Here is a 25,068-nt window from a genome sequence, read left to right as displayed (position 1 = left end):
TGTGTCCAAGTTTTTATAAATGTGCCAAAGTGCATCAAAGTGCATCAAAGTGCTATTGTGCATAGAAAAAAAAGAGGCAAATGGTGGTTGTTTTTAGTGGAAAAAAGTGATGTCTATTTTGCAATAAGCTTATGGTGAAAAATGTGGTCATTTTAGGTGAGTGTGGGTTTTTAAATGTGGAAAAAGGTGTTTTAAATGTGCAAAAGCGCATTCAAGTGTGTTTGTGCCGTCGTGCACAGAATAAAAAAAATGCAAATGGTGGTTGTTTTTTTTGGTGAAAGAAAAGTGATGTCCTTTTCTAAATAAGCTTATTTCTTATTACGTGAAATCGCAAAAAAGTGTGGCCTATTTAGGCGAGTGTGTTATTTTGAAATGTGCCAAAGCGCATTGAAGGGGGATTTTTGTTTTGTTGCATAGAAAAAATAAATCAAGTGTTGTGTTTTTTTTTGTATCAAACAGCTACCAAATTATCGTTAACCAAGGTAAGTAAATCACATTCAATTATAAATATCGTATGTAAGCCTTCCAATAGATTTTACGCCTAGGGCCTCCATGGGAACTTCATCTGCCACTATTTATTAATAGTAATATATCAATGAAATCCCATTCCGAATATCCTTCCAATAGAGATATTATATCTTTTGGCTAAACATCTTTCGCTCCCTAATGTGTGTCATCCGAAGCAACCAGACCAATATTCAATGTTGTCATCTGTAGAAAGAAAAACAATATCCAAATTGCTCTATTCCCCTTGCACACGTTTTGTTTGCGCGTTTTTCGTGATTGCGCAATCCAGGTTAGGAATCGTCGGAATCGTTCGGTTCGTTAGTTTCAAGTACCACGAGTTGGCAAGAAGCTGCCTAATAGTCTTAAAAATAGGAAAAAAACGTCGCTCTCATGTTGCTCTCGTCTATTTTTTTCCCCCCAAGATCCAAGGGAGGCATTGTAAACGAATGTATAGAAATTGATATAAATTTGATTTGAAAATAATAAATAACGTCCGTGGTTGGTGCCGTAATCCGCCGTCCTTCCCCGTACACTATAGCACACGGACCAAACCGTACCAGCTTCAGAAGAAGAAAAAAACCACCATTGCACACCAAACATGGCGTAGCCGTATGCTGATCGAAACAATGCACAAATGAAATGCATAATAAAGAAAACAAACTTACTCACTTTACACGGTGGTGGTGGTGGTGGTGATGGTGGTAAAAGGAAATAAAATATCTGCAATTCCTACTTATTACCGTATGCTTTGTTCCGCCGAACTACAACTCCCGGAGCGGGAGGATCGAGCATTACTAAAAACGGGGATTGAGGAGTTAATCGCGGGCACGAGCCATTCGTTTATGTTTGTGGATATATTTCTATATTTTTTTTTTGTTACCAAACGCCACGACAAAGTCCAAAACAACGTCATGAAGACGGCGATGGCAACACGGAATCTGAACCATTGATTCTAATGGTACGAAGTAACGAGAGGGATCTGTTTTCCGATTGAAGTGAGTGTGATGGAAAAGCACGTGCGACGGACGGGGTGGGTGAAATCGACTACACTGATTTCTATTATGAATAAATATAAATAATCATTTGCGAGTCATGCGCCGAGGAAGTGATCGAGACAGCGGATGATCTACCTACGGTGCAAGTTGGAAGGTATCGAAATGGCGGGTTGTGGTTGCAATTGCAATAAGACTGCACGTTTCGATCAAGGTTTTTTGAAGTAGAAAGTAAAGCTTAGAATATCCTACTATGCATATACTGCGTTCAAATCTTTACGGGATTTCAGGGTTTTTCTCTATGGGTTATGCTCGCGAGACATACAGCTGAAGTTGATGGAGTTAAGTATCACTATCGAGTATGTGAAGAATCTCTCAAGATCTTCAAATCGTTTCATTCATTATTTCATCTTAAATGTTCGTAATAGATGAACAGTTCAGAATACCACATTCTTTCTAATCTCAATCAAACTTCCAGCTATTCACATATCTACTGCCACCAGCCACCACAATACTCCGCATCCAGTAAGAATCGAATGATTGATTACCCGGTCCGCAACTTCATCGAAACCTTCCATTTGTATGTATCGAACTTAAAAAGGCCATTCCATTCCCGCCGAAAAAAAAGAGTCATTCCATGTGATTGAGCTCCTAATCGGATTTTTGACCAAATTCCAATGCCTCGTCTGATGGATATCCCATACCCATTCGTGAAAAAAAACGACCCGATCTCGAACATCTCATTTAACATCCTTAACTCTTGTCTGCGGGTGGATGACGGTAACCGCAAAAGTGATACTTTGTACCTGTTTTGTGTGCTTGTTGCTGATATATTTATTCATCTTATTTTTTTTTTTGCACTCACAAACATTTGACTAATCCATTTCGGGGTTCATCCATCCGCTTGAGATGGGTTTTTTTTGGGGAGAGGGGCATCCAAAAAATTCTTCCCCACACAGTATTCGATTACCAGAAACGAAAGCATCTAGCAGACTGGATGTCCGGAATGTGGAGCAAGGAGCAGTAGCAGGAATTCCACTTCTGTTTAGCAAAAGGTAGACACCAGTGTGCCTGATATGGGCCTGATCGGTTGGGCGGTACGGAACGATCATCTTCATCATCATTAGCTTCAGCGCACATCTACGCCACACCCGGGCCAGGACTGTGCAGCTGTACTTGTACATCGTTTCATGGGAAGATTGAAGAGGCTTTTGCGCTTTGTTTGCAACTGACCGCGCGCCGGTGTCTTGTGGTGAAGCAGCCACATCGTATCGTATTCAACCGATGAGATCGTTCATCAAAACGGAGAGACTCCTTATAAAGAAGCCTTCTCTAGGATGGGGTTCGTAAGGCAACAACAAAAAAATCATTTTCTTTCGCCGGCTTCCTTCTGCTTTCGTTTGATTGAGTGATGGACATTTTCTGGTTAAAAAGTGTATCTAATTTCTACAATCAAATTAAATTGAAAGTTTCATTTCGTCTTCCACCCAAGAAGGTGGTGGTGGCAGTATGGTGATGATCGTATGGAGTGGCGCGAGATGCAGGGTTGACATGAAATGGGTCTTGTTGGATGGGAGCCTTCTCTTTGGGGCTACCGGCAGCTTCTTTCATTTCCAGTTTGAAATACCGCAGTGGCACACGGTGTGACACGGGTGGTGTTCATTTACATGTCTCTAGTCTCTGGACGACAAAATGGGCGGACAAAGGAATGGGCGGTGAGGGAGGAGGAAGAATTTCGGTAGAAGACATGAAGGCGAAAGGAAAATAAGCCAACTGACAGCAAGCAACAGGATTGGCTTGTTAGAGATGATCAACAGCAAATGGAAGAGAGATAGAAACTGACGACTAAGTTTGAAGTAGTCGGTTTAAGGGGATAGAGAGAAAAAACTGTAGTATGATCCGTAAGCCAAGAAGTGAGCAACGGCTTTAAGATTGACATTTCATGTGGTTTTCATAAACTAGTGCAGTCGCACTTGGGAAGCGCATTACGATTGAAACCACGACCCCGAAAACTGGATGTCCACGCTAGCGACAGTACACGCATGGACTTATGAACTCTCCCGCTCAGAAAGCGGGTGGATAGGAGAATAGGCAACTAAAACAGAAGCATTTCTTGGATCACGCGCAATCAATTCAAGTGGGCACGAAAACAGGCTATCGCACAACCGGGAAACCTTCCCCGCTGTGCCGATCCGACAGAGACCTTGAAGATGATCGCCGAGCTACATTTTGGAGACCCGTGACGAGATATTCGAGTGGTCGCTGCTGTACACGATCGCTGGTAGCTTCATTCCTAGCGGTTGACGGTTTTTGAATGCTGCCTTGCTGGTGAGTGGGATTTACGGTCGGCTATCAAACAGATTATTCAGTTGCTTCAAAAAAAAAAAAGATCCCCGAAACCAGTGGGGAAACACATCGGGGGACGTCCGAGCATTCGTTTTGTGTGATGGATTTGTTGTCCACTGTCGGCGTGTCGTTGATCGATGCCGTACCGGTGAGAATTTGATACATTTTTTGGCTTCCGTACGTTGGTGACCCTTGTTTTGCCGCGATCTTGTTTTTGGCCGCATGCAGAAACCCCAAGTTTCCAGTACCATCGTCCAGGTACTCGTGAATATCACGTTTTGGTTTGGATTGGAGACTGAAGAAGAAAACAAAAAATACCCCCCCATTTACATGTCCCCACATCTATCCTCAGAGAGTCTTTTCTTGGAGAAAAACCAAATCACCCCAAAACACGTCAGTGATCGATTGACGGCGTTAGTGGTAAAGGTGGACAGCCGCCCATCTACGACCAAGGCAAGAAGGCACGGTTACTGGATCCTGGGAACCGCAAACATGCCATGACGAGGATGGACGAGACTATTTTTATTCAACAAATAATAAATGTTAACAACAGCAGCACTAAAACTGAAACTGTCGTATGGGTATAGTGATGAACTTGCGCCGTTCGCATCGTGGTCGGTTTTCTGTGGCGTCGACAATAAATCAAATAAACCGATTCGATGCGCCGGAAATAAGATACGCAGTTCCCCGAACGGAACGGGCCCGTTCCGTTACGCATTACCAGTGGTAAAGCAAATGGGTTTTCCGTTTTCCTTTGTGGAGTGAAACTTTCTACGAACCGTCAACATGGCTTTCAGATGAGAGGAAATGGAGTGGTTTGAACAAAAAAAAACTGGAGCAGAAAAGTGCATCGGGTCGCATCGTCACTTTCCTATCAGATCTCGATCCGTCTTCGTCTAGCGGAGAGGGGATGAAAGCATTGCAATTGGATTGGATTCCTTCGCCATTCGGAAGATCACGGGCAATCGATAGTGAAATGGTGCGGTGCAAAAAAAAACAGACAGCAGAGCCCTCTGTGTCACAACACACTCCACGGGGGTCTTAATTGAGATGTTATAAATTCACGACTTCGCTGCAGTTCTACGCCAGGGATGGATCCAACAACCCTTTGGAAGATGGTCTCCTGTATGTCCGCGAGTAAGATAGGAGATTTTTTTTGCATTAATTGAATCATTAATTTCCATGCAATCGCGCACATTAAAACTTATCGCTCTTTATTGTGGTAGCATCCCTTGGGGAGGGCACGCTAGAATTGGATCGGATTCATTTAAATTCTGGTACTTGTCCATTGGCAGGTACAAGGATTGCGGCAGGTGAAATCGAGCATCCATTACCAATCTTTAGCGGACTAGTCAACCTGTTGACAACGTTGGAGCAAAAGAGCTATGCACTATTCACTGGGACGCTAAAAGCATCAGGAATGTATCTCCGATGCTCGATACTATCAGTGTTACGATGGTTCCTGGACTGTTACCAGCCTAGAAACCGTGCCTACAAGACGATTGTCTTGTATGACAATCGTTCCTTGGCTGGGTTTCGCCGAGTGTAGGAAGAGTGCCGGATAATTGGAAGCAGTGTTGGAAAAATGGTCGTTAGAAAGGTATCTATTTTCGTGACAGCTGAATTGGTGGTCGATACACACGGTCGGTAGCACCGTCGCTTAAACTGGACGTCTAGAAGGCATTGAGCAAAAATGGCTTACATACTGACAGCTGGCCCGGTTGGAATTGCCCTGATTAGTGGGTTGGTGTTGATGTGTGGCTTCTTCAAGATGGCACATTGAACTGACGGGCCATTTCACTTTCCCCGAGTACGCTGGATGAAGGTCTCTCCAAAGAATTCCCCTATTTGTAGTTAACTTTTAAGTTTAAAATCTTCAGTTAAAACTAAGATAACACAACGAGAAATAAGCGCTTTTAACCTAATAATTGATCCAGACGAGAAAAGACGAGAGGATTTTGGTGAGTTCCCACTCCAGTATTCAACCACCTGGTATCACCCGGAGCAAGTGTGATCCATTGCATTCAGCAAACATTTTAACTGGGAGGGTAGAGAGCAAGAAACTAAATGGATTGAAACATTTCAAGGATGTGATCGGTCTGTTAGCCTCCGGGCGACTACTGGTATTAAGCAGACATTCGGATTTGGGAACGCCAACAGTGAATTAGCCCAGTTTCGATTAGCTGCACACTCTAACTATATGTAACAGACGGATCTTGGGTATGTTTTGAAGACGAAAAAAAAGAGGGGGAATAGTCAAACTAGAATCCAACAAAACCCAGCAAACAGCGGGATTAGATTGAAACTAACCGCACTTGGAGAACGTTTTTTGGATGTGTTTACTGTACTGGTACGGGTGGGATATCATATTTCAACATCACCCGACGAGGGTCATTAGATAGTGGCGAGGACGGCCTTTTTTGCCGTCTGTGTCTCTACTAAAGTGTTCTACCCCGCGAAGGTCCGAAGAGATCCAGACGTCCAGGGCGGGTGTACAGTATTCGGTGCGCGAAGCCAAACCTTTCGTAAGCCTCGCGTGATCTAGAAGAACCAATTAATTTCGAGGTGATCATGGGAAGGAAGGCTTCATGAATATTGATCGGTTACGTTCGTTCACCGGGCCCGTGTTTTGTTGCCGCGGTGTGCCTTTCACCTTGAGCATTTGTGCAATGCCGCCTTTTAGCAGCGCAGTACTACGCACACAAACACTAAAACACACGATGGCCCTTACATCTCGGACTCGTCCGTCCGGCTGGATGGATGCTGTACGTCGGTTTTGTCGTCGTCGCCCGGGTGGCAACGCGTTGACGACGCCCTTCCTGCATCGGTGGTGAACGCATTCGTGTACCGATAATCGCCCCCCAAGCGCGTAATGACCGGTTCATCGATTAGACGTTCATCGCCGAACCGTCGCGTTCTAGTTCTCCGTGGGCTGCAATCATTCTAATGATTACAAACGTTAATTGATTGCTTTCGCAAAACGCGCGTCCTTTCGTGGCTTGAACGCGACGGCGAAACCGGTCCATCCGTTCTCTTCTCAGTTTGACCATTCGCGACCATCGTAAACCGGAAGCTGTGTGCTAGCCAAAAACAACCCCCCCCCTCCCCCCCCTCCCCCCCCCTCCAACAGGCAACAGAAATGGATTATTTTGAAGCCGAATGAATGATTTGTCATCCCGTTTTGTGTGTGCGCACGTTCGGCAAAACCTACCCTTAATCCATTACTGTGATCACATTTTTCACAACTCACTTGGGGTTGATCGGTAGCAGATACGGTCGAGACAAAAAAATAGAAGAGAGATGGCCTTCGCCAGCTAAACCGTGGCGCTGGTATCGATACCAGTGAATACTGTTGGCAAATTTCATGGCCGAAGGCGATCGATTGCTTGGGTGCGCGCTTCGCGATCTACATAAAGCTAATTAATTATGTGCCTGCGCGCACCCTATTTGCTACGGCCACCAAATGTGTGTGTGTGTAGCGGGGCGAAGATTTTGCAGATGCAGATCAAAGATTGACCCGTGGACGAATGGTGTCTAGCAGGGCACCCATGGGTGGAAAGCAGCGGGTCGATTAGACCAAAAATGCTTGCCATCATAAAATCAGATAAAATTAAAAAGAATTTAAATATGTCATCGTTTGCCGTTTGGTGTCACAAAGGCGGAGGCAAAGCGACGCACAAACACACCGAATGGGAGGGATATAAATTATTTCCGATGGCAACTAGGAGATAAGGTCACGTTAATGATTTTTCCGATATTATTTAGCGCTCATCAGGGCGCCCTTGTGTATGGGGTGTGATAGGAAACATAATACGCGCGTAGGTTACATTTCTTTTTCGTATTGTATTTAACGATGGTCGTCCTGGGCCGGGTGTGTGCTTTGTTGAAATTTGCTCCAGGGCACAGTAATACGTGAGTGGTAAGTTTGATGAATTTACATGCGTCCCCGATAGGGAGACGAAAGATCGGGTAAGATGTATTTTAGTAGTTCCCTTGATGGACCAGCATAAAACTGTGTTTGTATCACTTTTCGCAACAATGTTGATGACTTGGAAAGGGAAGACAAATTTTTGGAGCAAGATCAAAAAACGAATCGTAATCTGTATCACGATGTTGGCTGTGCGTCTGTTTTCTGCAAAACAGATTTCAACTTTATTGCATGTGCAATTTTTATGTCTTTATGTCTTGTACAAAACGAACACGTACCTTGGAGGTGGTTGAAGATATGGTCGATTGATGGTACGCGGACAGGCTCGATCGAAGGAGAGAAAGTGTTGAAAGCGGATCGCAATCGGATCATCGTCTTCAACGTACTACACACGCCTCTTGAATCGCTTCCACGAGGACGGAACCGTTCGGTTGGAAGGAAATGGACACCATCCTTACGGGTGTGAGCCTTCTCCTCCCTGCAACCAATCTTTCTCATTTCCGTCCACTTTTCTCCTGATTGCGGTGTTGTCGGCAAGCAGCCAATAAAACACTGGACCCAACAAAACAGCACAAAGCCGTGTCTGACATTGGCAGCCCGCCGACACCTTTGCGGGGCTGCGGCTGTGTGGTTTTGAGCAGTTGGCAAACTTTCACGGGATGAAACTGCAAATCAGGGCCCTCGCACGATAAGCCTTATTATTAGACCGCATAAGTTCCATTGATTGACGCTCTAATCCATTCCGTCGGTCGGAGCAAAACAGCCCTTGCGTTAAGGGTTCCTGCCGACCGTTGGCGGGCAGTAGTTAGACTGCTTGAGATGATGATGGTGGTGGTGGTTCGACGACGCCAGGACGCCATTGGGTCGGGTCCATATGCGATCGCTATCGTGGCCTCTACAAAGAAGCCAACGAGCGAAACAGGGATGCCCCGGGTGATGTTGTGCCAAACGCCCGCATGCGTTCGGTAGTTGCCAGTAGGTGCATTAGGAAGATTCGATAGCGGGAACCTATCGTGACCGGGCAAAAAAACATCGAACGTCGAAGAATTCTTTAGTCTAATGCCCAATAATCTGACCTAGAAACGAGTTTTGCTACGGTTGCTTGATGACCCATCATCATCATCTTCAGCACTCTCGACAAGAGGGTGGGGGGGGGAGAGAGAGACCCATTTGATTCAATTCTCATCACAACCTGATCGTCTTGCACTTGAAGCTGGCAGGTTGTGGCACCACCGGACAAGGTAGGAATGCTTTGAGAAAAGATCTCACCCCACACATTATGTGCGGGAGCCGCCGAAGTGGCTTTTAGCGACGACGACAACAACGGATGGCAATGACAGTGCCTCTAATGGTGGAGTTCAGGTCCATTTTTATTGGAGATGATGTTTTACCACTAGTGTGCGGAGATGAACTTGATGGGTGAACCCATTTCCCTGCAATTTTGCATGCCCAACGTCTCGGTTCACAAACCGGGTGATGGCCGAAACAGGCCAGCACCGAAACAATAGACCCAGATCTGGCACTCGCCGCAAATGCACTTCTTGGGGTCCCAACGTGTGGTACAATAGATACATTTTACTGCATCGTACCCCGGGCTGGCAGCCGTTCGGTTGATATGATTTAATTACGCAAATGACTCGTGGAACATCGTGACATCTGAAGAAGCCACCGTGTGAAGGAGTTGCAAGACACGGTGCACTTGGTGCTCCGGTGCTCCGGCAATGATTATTCATTCATCTTTGATGCGGTGAGCATGATTACGTCAGATTACGATGTGATCGAAGCGTATGATGATGATGATGATGATGAGCGAGTGTTATTCTTTCTCGTGCTAGCGACATTGTAACACTTTTGCACACAGTTTACCGCACCGCCATTTAAAGGGGTAAGAGATGGTGACCAGGTCTTTCTAGTAGCCCGTGGCTACTTTCGGATGTCATCCTTCGCGTGGAATGGAGAGCCTAGAAGAATGCACGTTTTGTTAACAGCTGACGGCGAATTATGATTGATGATGCCTGTTGGCTTTAGCCGCTTTCGCATCTTGCTGGTACGAAGTTCAGGTGGTTTTAAATCGAAACCGTATGATAAGTGTAGTCTGGGGAGTGGAATTGAAGCTGACTTCAAGTAGCTTGGAGTGTTCCATGCATGCATCAATCTTGAAGATCACCGATCCGCAATTCTGGAGGTGCCTATTACTTGCTCCAAACATATGTATTTTTTCGACTAGACAACGTGCTAAACAACTTTTGCAATATCTTAGTTTTTTGGAACCTTGTTTACATCGATGAAGCTATCTGTGTCCTAACCTTCCACCTCTTGCGATATCCGAATCTTCAAGAATGCCACCGTTAATCACCCTTCAAACCAGAACCATGTTTTACATTGAGTTCATTTCCAACAAAACACTCATAGCGAGTCATAAACATGTCCAAAAGTTACGACACGCTGCCGCATCCTGCCACAGATTCTACCACGACACCGTCGTACCCCAGCAAAGTCGCGTCGGTTTCGTCTCACTGCCATCGTTTACTTGCGACCCGTTGCGGTTGAACCGACAATTCTCACGCGTCAAAGTGTCCACCCATTATTGGAGTGACCGGGTGTCTCTTCCCAGCCGCGCTCCAGTAACAACGAACATGTTTACTACACCGTTTGAAACAATCGAAAGCAAAGGCCTGTCTGGTGTCTGTGTGTGCTGGAAAGCAGGAAGGCATGAGATGGGCAAAACGAAAAAAAAAGACGAAACACCCGTACGCAGCAACCTCATCTGGGGAATGAAAGAAATACTGCAGACAACAACACCAACAGCAAGCCTTACAACCCCGAACCGGAGGCATACTTTTATGATTGACAGCTCGGTCGGCCCAAACCCGGGCGGAACTTTTCCATTCTTGGGGCCAACGGACCGGAGACCCCGGGCCGTTCGATAGCTGTCAATCCAGTTTTGGGACGCCACAACCTTGCTACTACCATCCGTGTGAGTGATCATGCGCACCGAGGCTTGTTGCATCATGCGACCCATCGAAAGGGAGAGTGAACGGATGACGTTAACGAAGCGGGGTGGGAAGAAACAAAAATGAGTTCAGTAGCACCCCGGGATAGCGTAGTACCATTTTGCCGTTTTTGGACCGCAATGGGACATGCGAATTTGACAAGCCAATGCAACCAGGAAGCAGTTTAGCCTGACCGTACCGGTGCGCACGTCCGGAAAGACAAACAAAACACAACCGGCTGTCGGTTTGCTACCTCCGCACGCGGCTATCTTGTCTTGTCAAGTCCGTCGCCTTCCGGACGCGTGTGTGCACACGCGTTGCGTGGTTGTAGTTTGCGTCGGTAGAATGCGTCGTGCTATCTGTTGCTGCATCGCAAGTTATGACCGAAAGGAGGCGAACTAGTCTAGAATGCATCCTGAGGCATCGTTTACCCGGAGGTACTTTGGTGACTCCCACCCTTTTGCTTTTGCCGAGTGGTATGCGGTCTGTGGAGGTCCCCCCCGGGAGGGGGGGCATGGGGCTATAATTTCTCAATCACATCGATCCTGCCCCACATCGGAGTATGAATGTGTGACCGCGAAATACCGCCGACACGTTTCGCGCGGGTCACAATATAGAGCACACAGCGCAAGTCACCAATCTCCAATGGTTGTTGGCCTTCGACACGCTGATGGCGTGAAAAATTTCGTTCCGTTCCAAAAGAAAATCGTCCCAGTGTGGTCGTGATGGTTTTTTTTGTGAACCGAACAGGAGACTCATCGTGCAGCAAGAATTGGTCTCGCTGGAATTTCGGAGGGAGCGAAGGTATGATTTTACGCTCGAAGAAGATCCGCAAGTTAGTGTCGATCGATGTCGAACGGCGGATGGGTCCGGTGGGCAGAGGAGACACAAAGTGTTTCCCTTGAAATGTACCACTCAAACAATCAACGTGTCAGTGGCGACTACCTGAGCAGCCAGTGTGTGGCCAGACGAGTGATTTGAAACTTACCGTTTTTTTTTTGTTTTTGCTAACCGTCTGCTTCTCTTTGGCACCACTATTGACGGAGGCTTCTCCAGAAGCAATCGGGAGGGTCGATTAGAAGCTTCGTTCGTACGTGACGTGACATGGCATCGAGGTTAGGAGTTGTTTGTTCTCCGCCAGGTTCGCTTCATCCCGCAAAACAACGTCCGCAGGGAACGTTGTCAGTAGTCGGGAGGACCTCACGAAATTGACACGACGACCACGACAACGACAACTGCTCCGGTGGCTCGAAGGCTTACGGATGGGGTTTTGTTTTGCTTCTCTACACCCACCTTCACTCGGGCGATGGTGACAAGGACTAGGACTTGCAATGGTTTGCGGTGGAGAATGGGAGGTGAATTATGCCCGCTAAGCATTGACCACGGTAGTAGAAGAGCGGCGCTGGAGTACAAGAGGACGCGAGGTACAGGACGTTGAGTCTGTGTCATTAGCCATTGGAGCCGCGCGCGCGCGCGTCCGGACGAACGCGACGAAGTCGTGCGCGGAAATTACTCTATATTTTACCCTCGAGAGACAGATCGTCGGAGCGACCGAACCGGTTGAAGGTACAAAACTGCGCGTGCGAGGGGGGCTAAAACAGATAAAAATCCATAGATAGGTAATTTGCTACTCGCGACTGTTTACAATCATCTCGCAAGTACACCTTGGCCACCGATGCTACCCCTCGGTACGGGTTTAGAAACGGTTGTGAATGTTTCTTTTTTTGTTGTTGCCCGGTTTTCTACTTCATTGCTCGTACTTTCTGTTTGTGGTTTTGTTTCATCGTTTTGCGTTGTATGCATCTTGAGTCACACACTTTACGTAGTTTAGCTGATTATGCCCTTGGACTTTTCACTGGAAAGTTGAAGATTGCAGTGTTGTTTTGAAGAGACACTTTTCGGTTACACCCGTCTTACTATCAGTGTAGTTTTCTATGGTGGCCTTCCAATTTCTCGAGATATCTTCAACGAATTACCTTGCGTGATTCACCAACACCTCACTGATCGTTAGACGAAGGTCTGATAAAAGGAGTTAATTTGGGTTTAAGTTTTATGTTGGTACTTCAAAACTCCTCTCGCGCCTGGGAAGCATAAAGCGGCTAAGATTGCGCGGTAGCTGAGGTGAGTCCTCTGGTGTAGTGTTGTTGCTTGGGCCTTACTTTTTTGTGCACGCTCACCTTGCTCAGAGGAAGCGAAAAGGGCACCGGTTACTGTCGATTCTAAGCATAACGGCACGAACTGGCGACGGACGCGATCATAACACATCCATACCACACCTACTCGAGCTATTCCGCTCAAGGACTCGAGGCGACGTTCGTTCGCTCTAGATCTATTAAGAAATAAAAACACGGCGAAACACGCCCCGCCTCGTGGGGTTCTCTTGCCTCGACCGACACTAGCAAGGGACCCAACCCCTCGGAGACTTGTTCTCTCGATCCAAACGGATCCAACGAATGACGGAAGCGTGCGGACGGTTGTCGGGGGTAAGTTTGAACATTTGTCTAGCGGCACCGTGAAAGCTTCCACCTGTAGTGAGCACCTAGTAATGCTGGTCGTTGTGTTTTTTCCTATTTTTTAATGCGAATCTAAAAGTTGTTTGGTAGTAAAATCGCTTCGAGAGCTCATCTACATTAGCTTCCGCGTTCTGCGCTGTTCGCTCGTCCCGCGAGAACCTCACCGCCCATGACTTCGGCCCGGATCCGGAAGGGAGAAGTGTTAATTAGCCAACACCGCCCCGGTTTTTCACGTTGACAAACGGTGCCCTCTACCGCGTTTGCGTATAACGAACGGTGGCAAAAAAACAAAGGTCGCATGTCATGACACGCGTCCCGTGGCAAATGGAACCGGTCGGTTTTGATACCGGTGCCTCGATGAAGAATGAAGACCCTGGAATCGATTGACGATGAGTTGACCTCTCGTTAACCTGTCTTGCCTAGCTTGTTTCCGATGAGGTGCTCGCAGAACCTTGATGAACCAATCGCTGACACACCGTACGCCCGAAAACCGCGGGTCGATTTCCGCTTGGCCGGCCAATGGGCCAATTAGTTGTGCTACATACCCTGATTGCCTGAGCAAGCGAAAAGGGGGAAAAAAATCCGCTGCACCCAACCCGGACCCTGGGCGCATCTTTGCGCATGGCGTGCGCATTCGGCGACGACGTTCTACCGCGCGCGATCGTGATATCCCTAAATCGCCCGAAACGAATCGAAATGGCCGGGATCACTAATCGAATGACTGGCCGCACGAGATGCGTCCCGGTTTGGTGACTGTGGCCGGCAGTTAGGGCTGGGAGGGGGGTGCACAGGAAAAGCGAAACATTTCCCCCAAACGTTTTTCTTGCCACCGTTGCCCACCAGCGAAACGGGCGGAAAGGCCAATCACAACAATTTATTAATTAAAGCGCATGCATAGACGGGGGCTGCTGAGGTTCCGTATCCCTGCAACACCGTCGTGGTCGTGGTTTGTAGTGAGTAATGAAATCGATCGTTGATTTCCAAAGGAGAGCGTGCCGAGTAGCTAGTTTGTCAGGATGGAAATGGGCAAAAAGGCCCGTGATGTGTAGGGCGAGGGCAGAAGATATTGGCCCCCGAAGTGATATCGTGACTCACTTCACGAGTTTCCCCGGTTCGGTGGTTGTCTACGAACCACAACCCCTGTCTCGGTTTTATATCCGTCTCTGCTAGCTTCTTGAAACCGGGCCACTTGAAGCTTACCATCTGGACGACGACGACGAAAAGAGATGCGCCTAGATCTGCACACGCCACCTCATCAATCCTCAAACGGTACGCAGTCAAGGCCCTAGTCGCTATCCCACCGCCGGAGCTCCGGAACGGAGACGGGTCGGTTATTTAAACATTAAAAGCCCGCCGTTTGATGTAGCATTTCGGCACGGTTTTCGTATATCCTTGCTGTGCTGCATGCATGACAGGAGCGCCACTATGCACATGGAGAGCAGCTGCAATTTACATAGATTAGCACCTTCCAGCGGGAAGGAACTGCTGTGCTGAAAGTTTGCACAACCAAGGGTAGAAAGTGTGTAATGGGCCTGTATATGTGTAACTAATTGATGATGGGCGGTCGGTAGAGCAGCTAAAAGGGCAACGTTATACGGGCTCCTAATGCGCAAACGTTGAAAGCGGCAGGAGTCCCTTTAAACGGCTAATTCAATTGATGGGCTTACGTAGAAGCGATTATGATGGACATGGTTTAGTGCTGCAGGATGACAAACCGGCTGAAGGTATGGAAGTTGTTTGGTGAAATGAGAATGGAAAACTTTTACTAGCAACCGGTAGCGGATAATTAGACAAAAAAGTAGTGCAAAATGGTTTGATCGATTCTAACAATCGATCGATCGTTTTTCGAGCAGTAAGTGCTCGAATGTCAAACGACTGCTTGAACACGTTGAAACTTTAGTAGCACTACTCTTAGTACGCAAATAAAAGCATCGTAAATGTAGGGATTTTAGTGATTATACTTCCAAACGCGTGCCAAACCATTGTTTCATCAACAATGTTGCATGCGCTTGTAAGGAAAAATAGCTCCAAGTAGCACTTCTATCGTAAGGTACGAAGCCTAACCTCCACTTTTGCTTCTGATTCTGACCATGAAATATGTGTTTTTCTTGACGCGCGATCCCATTTCGCTTGCCCTAACGAGCTCTGACCCCCTAACCGTTGTTCTGATAAGTCGAGCACTTCTCTGCCATTTGTTTTTCACCCATTTTCCAGCCATCATGTCCATCGATTTCAATGTAATCAAAGCATGTTCCGGCACGGGCCACAGTGGGCGTAGTTGAATACGATCGGGAAGGAAAAAAAACAAAAAAAAAATGCTTCTGCATTCGCAATAGAAAACTATCGGTTGGATGGTTTGGCGGCAAAGCGACCCAATCGAGATGTGGCCCCCCCCCGAGGGAAGCGTATCGCGACTGTAACAAGATTGTGGTTTCCTGTTTGGCGTGCCCGTAAATGCAACAAAACGATCGATCTGCATCCTTTAAGTGTATGTTCGCTTGGGTTTCGTACCGAATCTCGTAGGACATGGTTCCAAATCGATCCGATCGGTATCAGACCGAAACCATCGACGGGTGGACTGTGTATCTGCTGCTTCTTCTGCTTGCACTTTTCACTTCCTTTCGTCAGTGGATCGGCTTTTCTTTTTTTTTGCTTTTGTTTTGTTATTGTGCGCTCTTATCTCGTTTCGATCCCAATTCTGACAACGGACCGGGAAACAAGCCATCGATTATTTCGCTTCCATTCTTCTTTCTTACCCGATCGTCGATCGGGATGGTCGCGAACACGGTGGATCGCATTTATCTAGCATACGGACTATTGCGGTGCGATGTGTAACAACCACGCTTGGATAATAAGTTTCCCCGATCCCGGGAGCCAAAGGGTCGCCTAACGAGACCGAATCATAATTTATTGTTGCTGCGAAAATAGGAAAATAAAGAGGTTGTTTTTCCCGCGTGTCCCCAAACACCAGACCCGGTGTTTGTGTTCGCGTCTTTCTAGCAGCTTCACGTTTTTTTTTCTCCACAACACACAAGGGAGTTGTTTTTCTTCAACTCATCTTCATCATCGATCGCGCAACGAGATTATCTTTTGAAGGTTAAGGGGGTGGGTAGTGAGACAAGCGTCGCACTTTGACGACTGCACGGGTTATAATGGCACGGGAGAGGTGGAAATTCGTGGCGGAAGTCTTTGGTGGTTTTTCGCGCCCAGAACTCTACCCTGCGGTGGAAGCTGCGAATGGGGTGCTTGGGTTAGTATCGCTTCTGTCTTCTTTGTTGTCAGGCACGGCTATACCGCACAACTCCCATTTTCCGTTCTGCAGCGATCAATCCAATTTTCTTCTGTGCTCGGGCGCGTTGCGGGAGGAATGATTAGGTTTTTGTTTTGTTGCCCCCCTTTTTCTCGCGGGACGTGACCGTAACGCGCTTGTAGGGGCAGAATTGGAATCTTTCCCAAATCCCGAACGCATCTTCCACCTCCCCCACCGGAGTGGTGTTGTTTTTTTTTTGTGGCGATCCTTTTTCACCCAATCATTTCGCGTGGTTATTGGTATCTTTTCCTTTAGATAAACCGGGAAATTATGAACGCAACAATGCAGCTCGGAGGACAAGGTGAAGAATGGGATGAAGTTTTGTTTCTCTTTCTCTTCTGTACACAGCGCCTTTTCTCTTACGGAGCAGCTTGTGTTTCAATTTTTCACCAACCACACACACAAAAAAAGGGCCGAGCCTGTTCGATCAGCGCATGTTTTGATTCCCATTCCAAGCCGAAGGAAGGTCTCTATCTGCTTAAGACTGCGGGTCCAGTCCGGCAGTGCGAAAACTGGGCAGAAGAACATCGTGCCGGCTACCGCATGAAGTAGGTTGCATGCAGATGATCTCGTACCCAGTGCTCTATGTGGACGGATTGCGGCCGGGATGGGTTTTTGGGATGGGCACACGACACGTTGAGCCGTTAGACACTGGCTTTAATCATCGCTAAACAGGCGTACAATTATTTGCCAGGTTGGTTGTTTCGTTTAGATTCTCTTTTTTTCGCCCGTCCATGAACAACATGGAAAGCTATTTAACGCCGCTCTATGATCAATAGGTGATCGTGCTGGAAGGCATAGGGCGCCATGAGGGCCTGAACAGCGGTACTGCAGACATTCTTCCACTGGTTTGCTGGTATGTTCGTACGCCCGGTTTAGATTCCTTCGGTTGCGGTCGGTATTTTTAATTGGAAGGGTTTGAAGATACCGTGGATGCAGAGGTGATCCATTTATGATAAGTAAGCGGACGGTGGCTAGTTTAAATGTTATTTATCGCAGCAGGGGAGGACAGTACCGTATTCCCTTTCGCAACACCCACTCATTCTGTCTCGGACACCCTTCAACGAATCGAATCGAATTTTGCCAAACACGAGACTTTTCTCCGTCCGGTACGGTTGTACGGTTGCACGCGCACAGAACAACAAACAGCTGGTATTCGGTGTATTCGTGACTGGCCGTACCACGGCCAAAGTCCATTAGATCTTTACGGTTGATTTATGGTGGATTGCAGTTTGTGGTAGCTAGTCGTGTATGATTTACAATTACCTCTGTTCGAAATTGGAGTAGGAGTCCACAGTGGCTTTTTAGAAGCCACACTACTGGTGCGTTTTTAGTACAAGTTCTGATTAAAACTCGCCCGCCGACTCGTGCCCAGCAGAAGATCTTGACATTTGGCTTCGAATCAGATGAAATATTGCAGCTTACCGGTCGTGTCTGGAAGATATTCTATGGCAAAGCAAAATCCCGAATACGCTTAATACCGAAAACCCGAATGGCATTTTGGAGCATCCGCAACAGGAGCGTCCGGTTGTTTTGTTTTTTTTTTTGTTCGAACGTACTCAGCAGCTGCTTCCACTATGTCCAACTCAAACGGCAGTACACAGGAAATAGGGCAACCAGAGTAGCGAGCGAGGAAGGAAAAGCAACATGTAACGAAAATAAAGGGGAATCTATCCACCGAAATACCACCGCGACCGTGGAAGATAAGCCGCATCCTACCCGAAATGTCATATCATCTGTACCACCGTGGTGGCCTTCTGGTGTGCGGTTTCATTCGTACCCCCGTTCCAATCTCTTTTTTCGTTACAAGTTAATCTTTCAAGATGTCATCGACGGCAGCACACCATCCGTCAATGGACGGACAACCGAATCTTGTACGTGGCCGGTTACAAAAGTCGAGGTAAGTTTCACCAGCTTTCCAAGCTTTCCGGTGCCTGAGCGTGCTGGTGTTGAACTATTGCGCGGAACTTGGAACGCACATCATCCTTACGGGCGGCACATATGTTAATAGCAGGCACGGTGTATGATTTATGATGTCACCCTTTTTTTCCACCCATTTACGACTCTTTAACTGATCTGTACAGCGTAGACACGAGTCGGAAGTTTTTGGGATGTCTCCTGATGATGCCACGGTGGTTGACATTTGCTTGTGGGTAATTATGGACATGATATACATAATTATTTGTCATCTTGAGAATTACGACAAGTGAACTGAACACTGGAACACATGAGCATGATGTATCTAATTTACCTCAGGTGGATCATTGTAAGTTCTTAAGCTCTTTTTGTCCAATGTGGATTAGTATGCGATGAGTAGTTTCTTCATAACCTCCAGGAGGAGTTGAAGAGATCATTGAAATCAATCTCAGTAAAGACCCGTAAGATACACCTGCTCAACAGGGTGTTTAACGTTTCCCAATTATGGTCAGAATCTCGTAATAGTGCGATGCTACCCTAACATTTACCTCCCTAACCAGCACCGGAACTTAACGAGTCTCGTTATCTAATCGGTTATCATAACCTTGGTACTGCTGCTTGTTGGTCGGAGACCCGAACAAGGTTGCAGAAGGATCCACCAACACCTCGGTACGATGCACTCAGACTCTCCAATGACCTATCATCATCAAGCGAAGGGAGCAAGAAATCTTGGCCATGGTTGTTGCGCGTACCTTGGAACTCCTCCACCCTCTTCGGACGGCATTGGTTGAAATTAAGCTGTACTTGAAATTATAATTTGAGATTAACCCACAATCGGATCATCATTTTAAGGCTCGTTATGTCTCTTCTTCCCGCCTCTATCGCTCTCTGTCTCGCGTTTTTAGGGCGCGGAACGATGTTGGTGTAGTAAACGAAGCCTTTGAAAGGGAGCAAGGTTATGGCAGCCGTTATAGTGCAGCACGTCGTACGGCAGACGGTGTGGATTACGCGGCATATAAACCCTGTTCGTAAGTAAACGAACGGGCACAATCAAGCAGAAGAAGCTGGCAATCGGGTACTGGCTGGTTATCGCACAGGCCGCATCTTTCTCCCTTTTGCGCGCTCCGATCTCGAAACCTTGCCGCTGTTCGAGCCGCGTTCGTTAATGTTTTGAACTTTATGTCAAATTTCATTAGATCGACCTCAGTAACTTCCCATTTTTTTGTGTGGTGCTGCTGCCTTCCTTCTACATTGGATGGTCGTTGGCTTCTGCTACACCCCTCCCTGGTTATGGGTACGAGTCCAGATCCAGTTGTGCCGATAAGAGCCGACGAGAAACATCATCTTAACCGTTTTGTTCGAGAGGTTGCATTAGGAGGTGCGATGATTCATCAGGTCTGGCTGTTTTGGTTGGCGCCTGTACAGCATCTTCGCTCGCTCGCGTCAAACGGTGTCGCCTTGGTAATGACCGTATCGAGCGTCCCGACTTCCAAGATGTGCTGCTTTTTGGTGGAGGTGTTGCCCCGCGACCAGGGTTCCGATAGTGGACGTTCCAAAAGTGGTACCTGACCTTCTGACAGTTCCAACGGTTCGATCCACCACGACAGCGGTGGTTAATCTTAATTAGTATTATTTTATAACAATCTCGCGAGTGCAATCTTCCAGCAAAAAACCCCGCATAGGAAGGTGAGATGGAACGCGAAAAAATCGTTTGCTCGAGTTTAGGGGTTTTACGGATTTGTCGGATCACGGCATCGCTCGATACCGTGGTTGGCTATCATAAATAACAGACCTTATTAGGCAGAGATGCGAATGGATCAGATTCGAACGAGGGATGCGAGTTTTGCACTCCGACCACTGCCACTGCTGCGGGACGGTTTGATGAGTGAAATAGTTTCTCGTTTCCCGTTTCGATCCGTGTCCGATCCTCGAGCCTGCCGAGCGGGTTTTTAGCATCTGCCCGCCCGACCATGCAAAGAAAGCGGATTAATTTGTTTGGAATTGGCGTGCGGGCGCGTTCGTTCGCGCGTTTATGCTGGTGCAGATTTTTTTTTGTTCTTCTTTCTGTTCACTACTGAAAAGATCACAAAAACAAACGAACTCCTTCTATGGCGGGTGTGAAATGAACAAATAAGCTCCGCTGTGCAACATGCAGTAGACTTAGCGGGGATAGCAAACAACCACAAAAAAAGGATCAAGGATTAGGGAAGGTTGTGAAATGACAAAACGGATCCGAAGGTCGTGATCGATACGGACGACTAATTTGATGGTAGAAAATGTTGGCAGGCGGCTCTTGTTAGTTGTGCACTAATCTTCTGCAAGAAGAGAAGCAAAAGGCCGGACAAGAAGGAAATAGCGATGGCGCAATAGATATGTGCTAATCGTTTGAATAAGGATCGTTAGCACCCATTACGCCCAAATGCCACCGACCGGTGGCAGTTGTTGCGGCGTCGCGTAACCTTCCGGGCATGAGGACACCGCCAGCCGGCACGATTCTTTCGGTTACGGTAGTTAAACATTTTTTTACGATCGCTGCACTCGTCAGTTTGGTTAGAAACAAAAGAGAGAGAGAGAAAAAGACGAGAAAGATGCTTAAACGCACGAAGACGTACGCAACTTTTCGATCGAAAGGTTATGCTAGAATTCGAGCGCGTTGATGTGTGCCCATTTATGGACGGCTCAACACCCGCAGGAAGCATCAATATTGAATACTCGAGAACACCAGGTAAAAGTGTCCCGAAGCCGGAAGTCGTAAATTTGCGACCGTTGATGATACTACCACCAAAAAGTGGAGCTGTGTTGAGTGAGACGTGTTTTTATTTCCCGTTTTCTTCATTTTGGTTTCGCCGCATGTTGATAAGCGTGTTGACTTTTTGCCCAAATCTCTTATCCTAAGCTGGCGGTACATTTTGTAGCGAAAGGAGGTTTATTGGAGGAGATATAGGTTTTTTTTTGTCTTGTTGGAGAAGGTATGTGAGATGGCCTTTGGCCAGACAGCAATAAAAGCTTCTCTGTGCGAACAGTATTCCACGATGTGTTCGGGGATGGGATTTTAAAATGATCGTTGCGATTATGCCCGCAGCAAAGCACCAACCATCACAAACATGCGATCTCGCGATCGGCGCGGCCTGTGACGAGTTTTTGGGGGGAGTTTTCATTCTTCAAAACTTCGAATGTCCCGCCAGCCGTCATTTATCTTTCGGGACTTTGTTTGGTCAAAAAAAAGATCGACGACCCGAAAGCTGAAGCTCCCGTAAGGGTCTTCAAAAACAAAGCAACTTCAACCATCCAGACATAGTTGTTGCATCGATCACAGAAATGTTGGAGGTTGAACCAGCTGAAGATTCCTCAATGAACTCTGAGCTCTCTAATAAAAAAACAAACCCACAAAAATCCTCAAAACCAATGTTCGCCGATGGGACATCAGAAGACAAAAAACGAAGGGAGGAGGGAACAAAAAACGGTAGGAAACGAAATGCCTCTACACCGCGTACCATCATCAGCATGATCTTCATAATCGCCGATTGCAGTGGGTTACTGGTGGCGAAGAGTCCCATTGAAATCAATCATTCTGGTTTAGAGAGTAGGCAGAAAAAAAAGAGACACGAGCCCAACAAGCGCCTGTACCGGAGTTACAGTTGATGCTTAGGCTAACGGTTGGACGTCCCGCCCTTGGGCCAACCGCTTTTCGATCGCGTTTGGAAGCCTCCCCCGGGTGTGAGTTAGATACACACAGATAGTCACGCAGCTCGTGGACCCGCGGGTTCTTTCTGCCTGCCCACTACTACTGTATACCCTACCTGCAAAAAACCCTTTAAGCGTGCTCGAGTACAAGTATTCCGTGGTCTTTATACCGTGGTCTGTTTTGGAAGGATCCCCTAAAATTATGAATATCGATATCGCTCGGGCAGAATCTCACGCGTGGTAGCCCGAAGGAGGTAAACCATTTTTCAAACGAACTCCCCGGTCCCGCCACAGCGCAGCCGCGAAAGTATGGAGCTATTATTATACGAGCTCGGTTTTTGGTTCGTACGTGCTGCTGCTGCTGCTGCCGATGACGCCCGTAAGGTCATCGTGGTCATCCAGTTTGGGACCGTTCGGCGGGTATCTGTGGCGATGGTTTGCTGCTGGTACAGCAGCACCCTGTAAAAGCGGAGCAATAAAATCAATCAAATTACCTTCCAGCACTACTGGTGCCCGGGGTGCAGTGAAGGTGTCCGAGAAAGGCTGATACACCCGCATCTGTGTTTGATCACAGTGATTGAGTTTTTGGTCCGTTTCGGGATCATCTCGCGTTTCGCGCACACAAACAGAAGAAGAGTGCAGCAGTTAGTGCGCGTCCAGCCGAATATGCCTGGAGCAAACAGTTTGTGATGGTTGGTATACTTGAATTTTCTTCTCCTTCGATAGTATGTGGTAACAAATCACTTCACGGTTTCTTACAGCATAATATTAAAAACATAAAATGTTATTTAACATACCTTCGTGTTATTGAGAGTAATGAAAACATTTTAAATGTTGCTCTTGACATTTTATTTCATACAATTTATTTATTTATTTTTTTTTTCATAAAGAACGGCCTGGCCGTATTGTTACATAAAATTTATTGTTTGCAAAAAAAATCCTCCCTTCTTATTGGAATCGCTTTTATGGTAGAAAATCGTCATGATTGTTGTTTTATTTTTTTCTTCTTCTCCCATTTCTTTTCATTTCTGTTGTCATTTTAGTAGCAATAAAAGGATGACAAATAGATGCACAGCTGCAGCACGTCAGCAATTCGCACCATCCTCACCCATCCATTAAGGTAGATGGGGATGATCAACAATATCATGACAAATGGATCGTACAAATGAGCGAAACGAAGCCCGGTGGTGCCATTTGTCGATGAGCGCTCTAGCAGCTCTTGCAAACAATCAGAAAGCCCCTCCTCTACTCCCCCCACCTCGCCTTCCCTCCCGCAGGAGTTTTTTTCCACATGACATTGTTGCCGATGGAAATAATTGCACACCGATCGCGAATTGCGAATTGTGTTTTACTATCAAAAAAAAAATAGCGAAGAAGTTTTCCTAGTCCGAGACACCCCCTTCCGCCGTCTCCCACCCCCCCTTTCCGAGGGGTTAGAAGGAAGCAAGGGATGTAGTGGACGGAAATGAAAACATCATCATCGGAACCATTACTCATCGAAAGGGGATGCTCGGATCGCCAACACTTCCCTTCCTGTGGCACGCTCATTACTCATCGAAGCGTTCACTTGAATCGTCACTTTGATGAGTCGCGCATCATTATCGTGTACACAAACAAACTTGGCAGAATGCATTTGCGTGGTGTGTGTGCGTGCGAAAACAGATAGTGCTGTGGTGGAACACCGGTGGTGAAAATTCCTTCAACACACACGGGGGTAGTACTCTGTGTTTGTGCCCGTTGGATATGAGGTGAAAATTAAAGCAAATGATCACCTTTTTCATGGCTGCTGAAGTGTTTTTAGTAGAAGCTGTATTAGCGGCGGTACTGTGCTGCTGTCGACCGAGAAGCATTCGAGGTGAACTGGGCACCTCCCCCCCCAAGGTACGTAAATATGCGTACGAGAAAAATCACATCAATTTATCGATTCGAGACGAACAGCCCGACTCGAGGTTGGAAGCGTTACCGTTTAATGGGTGCTTTTGCGCGTCGGAAGAAGGAATTGCCATATGCAGTCATGAGACAATCATCCGCCAACCCTGAACCGCCCTGTGCCGTTTCGCCTGTTCGCCGTTCCCCTTCCGTACCGGATCCCGTACAAGTGCGAGATATTTATTTTAAGGAGGAACTAAAGATGTACGGAATGATTATTTCATCATCCGCGATTACCTTCGGTTTTCTTGCACGAGTTGATTGGGATGGGTGGATTGTATAAGGGGGGAGGTTGGGGGAGGGGGGGGGGGTAGTTGAAGGGCTAAAGGAGGGATGAAAAAGTGCTATATTAGTACCGGAGCCGATGCCCGGCGGAGGAAGCAGATGATGAGTTCCCATTAAACTTGTTATTCACTGTAATAAGTGATTTTATTTTCATGAGGATGTTTTTTTTTCTTTAAACTGTTCTGTTTCTGTTTTCTCTATCTCTTTCGCACTCGCTCGATCTACCAACCACAAACCGTAAATGGTAAAGGGACACCGTACCGAAGCTGTAAGCATTTTTTTGCATGTGATGCTTTTATTTGCCTGATTGATGAAACCCTGCGAACTCTGATTGAAAGGGACCAGAAAGGGCAAAGCAAAAATTACAGATGGTCAAAAAAATTAAAATACTCTCCCACTTGCACCCCTCGGCCGTTCTTCCCCCCACCCAAACTAAACCCCTCTTAACATGTTGCTTTTAAAATATAGGCCATCAGTCCAGTCGGTGTGCTTTCGGTGTGTGATACTGCGGCAAGGGTCCGAAACATGTACGCAAAACTGTTGTATGCATTTTGTAGCGTAATTTGTACGACACGGACCCGTCGCGTCCCACACCCAGCCGACCGACCGACGGTCGTTGCCCAACCATAAATCGGGAAAGCTATAAAATTAATTCATTTACAAT

General features: G+C 46.9%; 1 protein-coding gene and 1 long non-coding RNA gene across 3 annotated transcripts in view; one reads left to right on the top strand and one right to left on the bottom strand.

Annotated features, from left to right (window-relative positions):
- LOC125762891 (transcription factor hamlet-like) overlaps positions 1 to 25,068 on the bottom strand; it is a 75,377-nt gene that overhangs the window by 8,604 nt on the left and 41,705 nt on the right. The gene's annotated exons all lie outside the window — the stretch shown is intronic.
- Positions 411 to 25,068, top strand: part of LOC125762904 (uncharacterized) — a 271,270-nt gene continuing 246,612 nt past the window's right edge. Inside the window, exon 1 of the long non-coding RNA XR_007418270.1 lies at positions 411 to 482. This is a non-coding gene — a long non-coding RNA (uncharacterized LOC125762904). The remainder of the gene's footprint in view (positions 483 to 25,068) is intronic.

The sequence above is a fragment of the Anopheles funestus genome, chromosome 2RL (genome assembly GCF_943734845.2).
Source record: "Anopheles funestus chromosome 2RL, idAnoFuneDA-416_04, whole genome shotgun sequence".
Classification (NCBI taxonomy): Eukaryota; Metazoa; Arthropoda; class Insecta; order Diptera; family Culicidae; genus Anopheles; species Anopheles funestus.
Note: the sequence above shows the minus strand (reverse complement) of the source record. Positions and strands in the feature narration are given on the sequence as shown.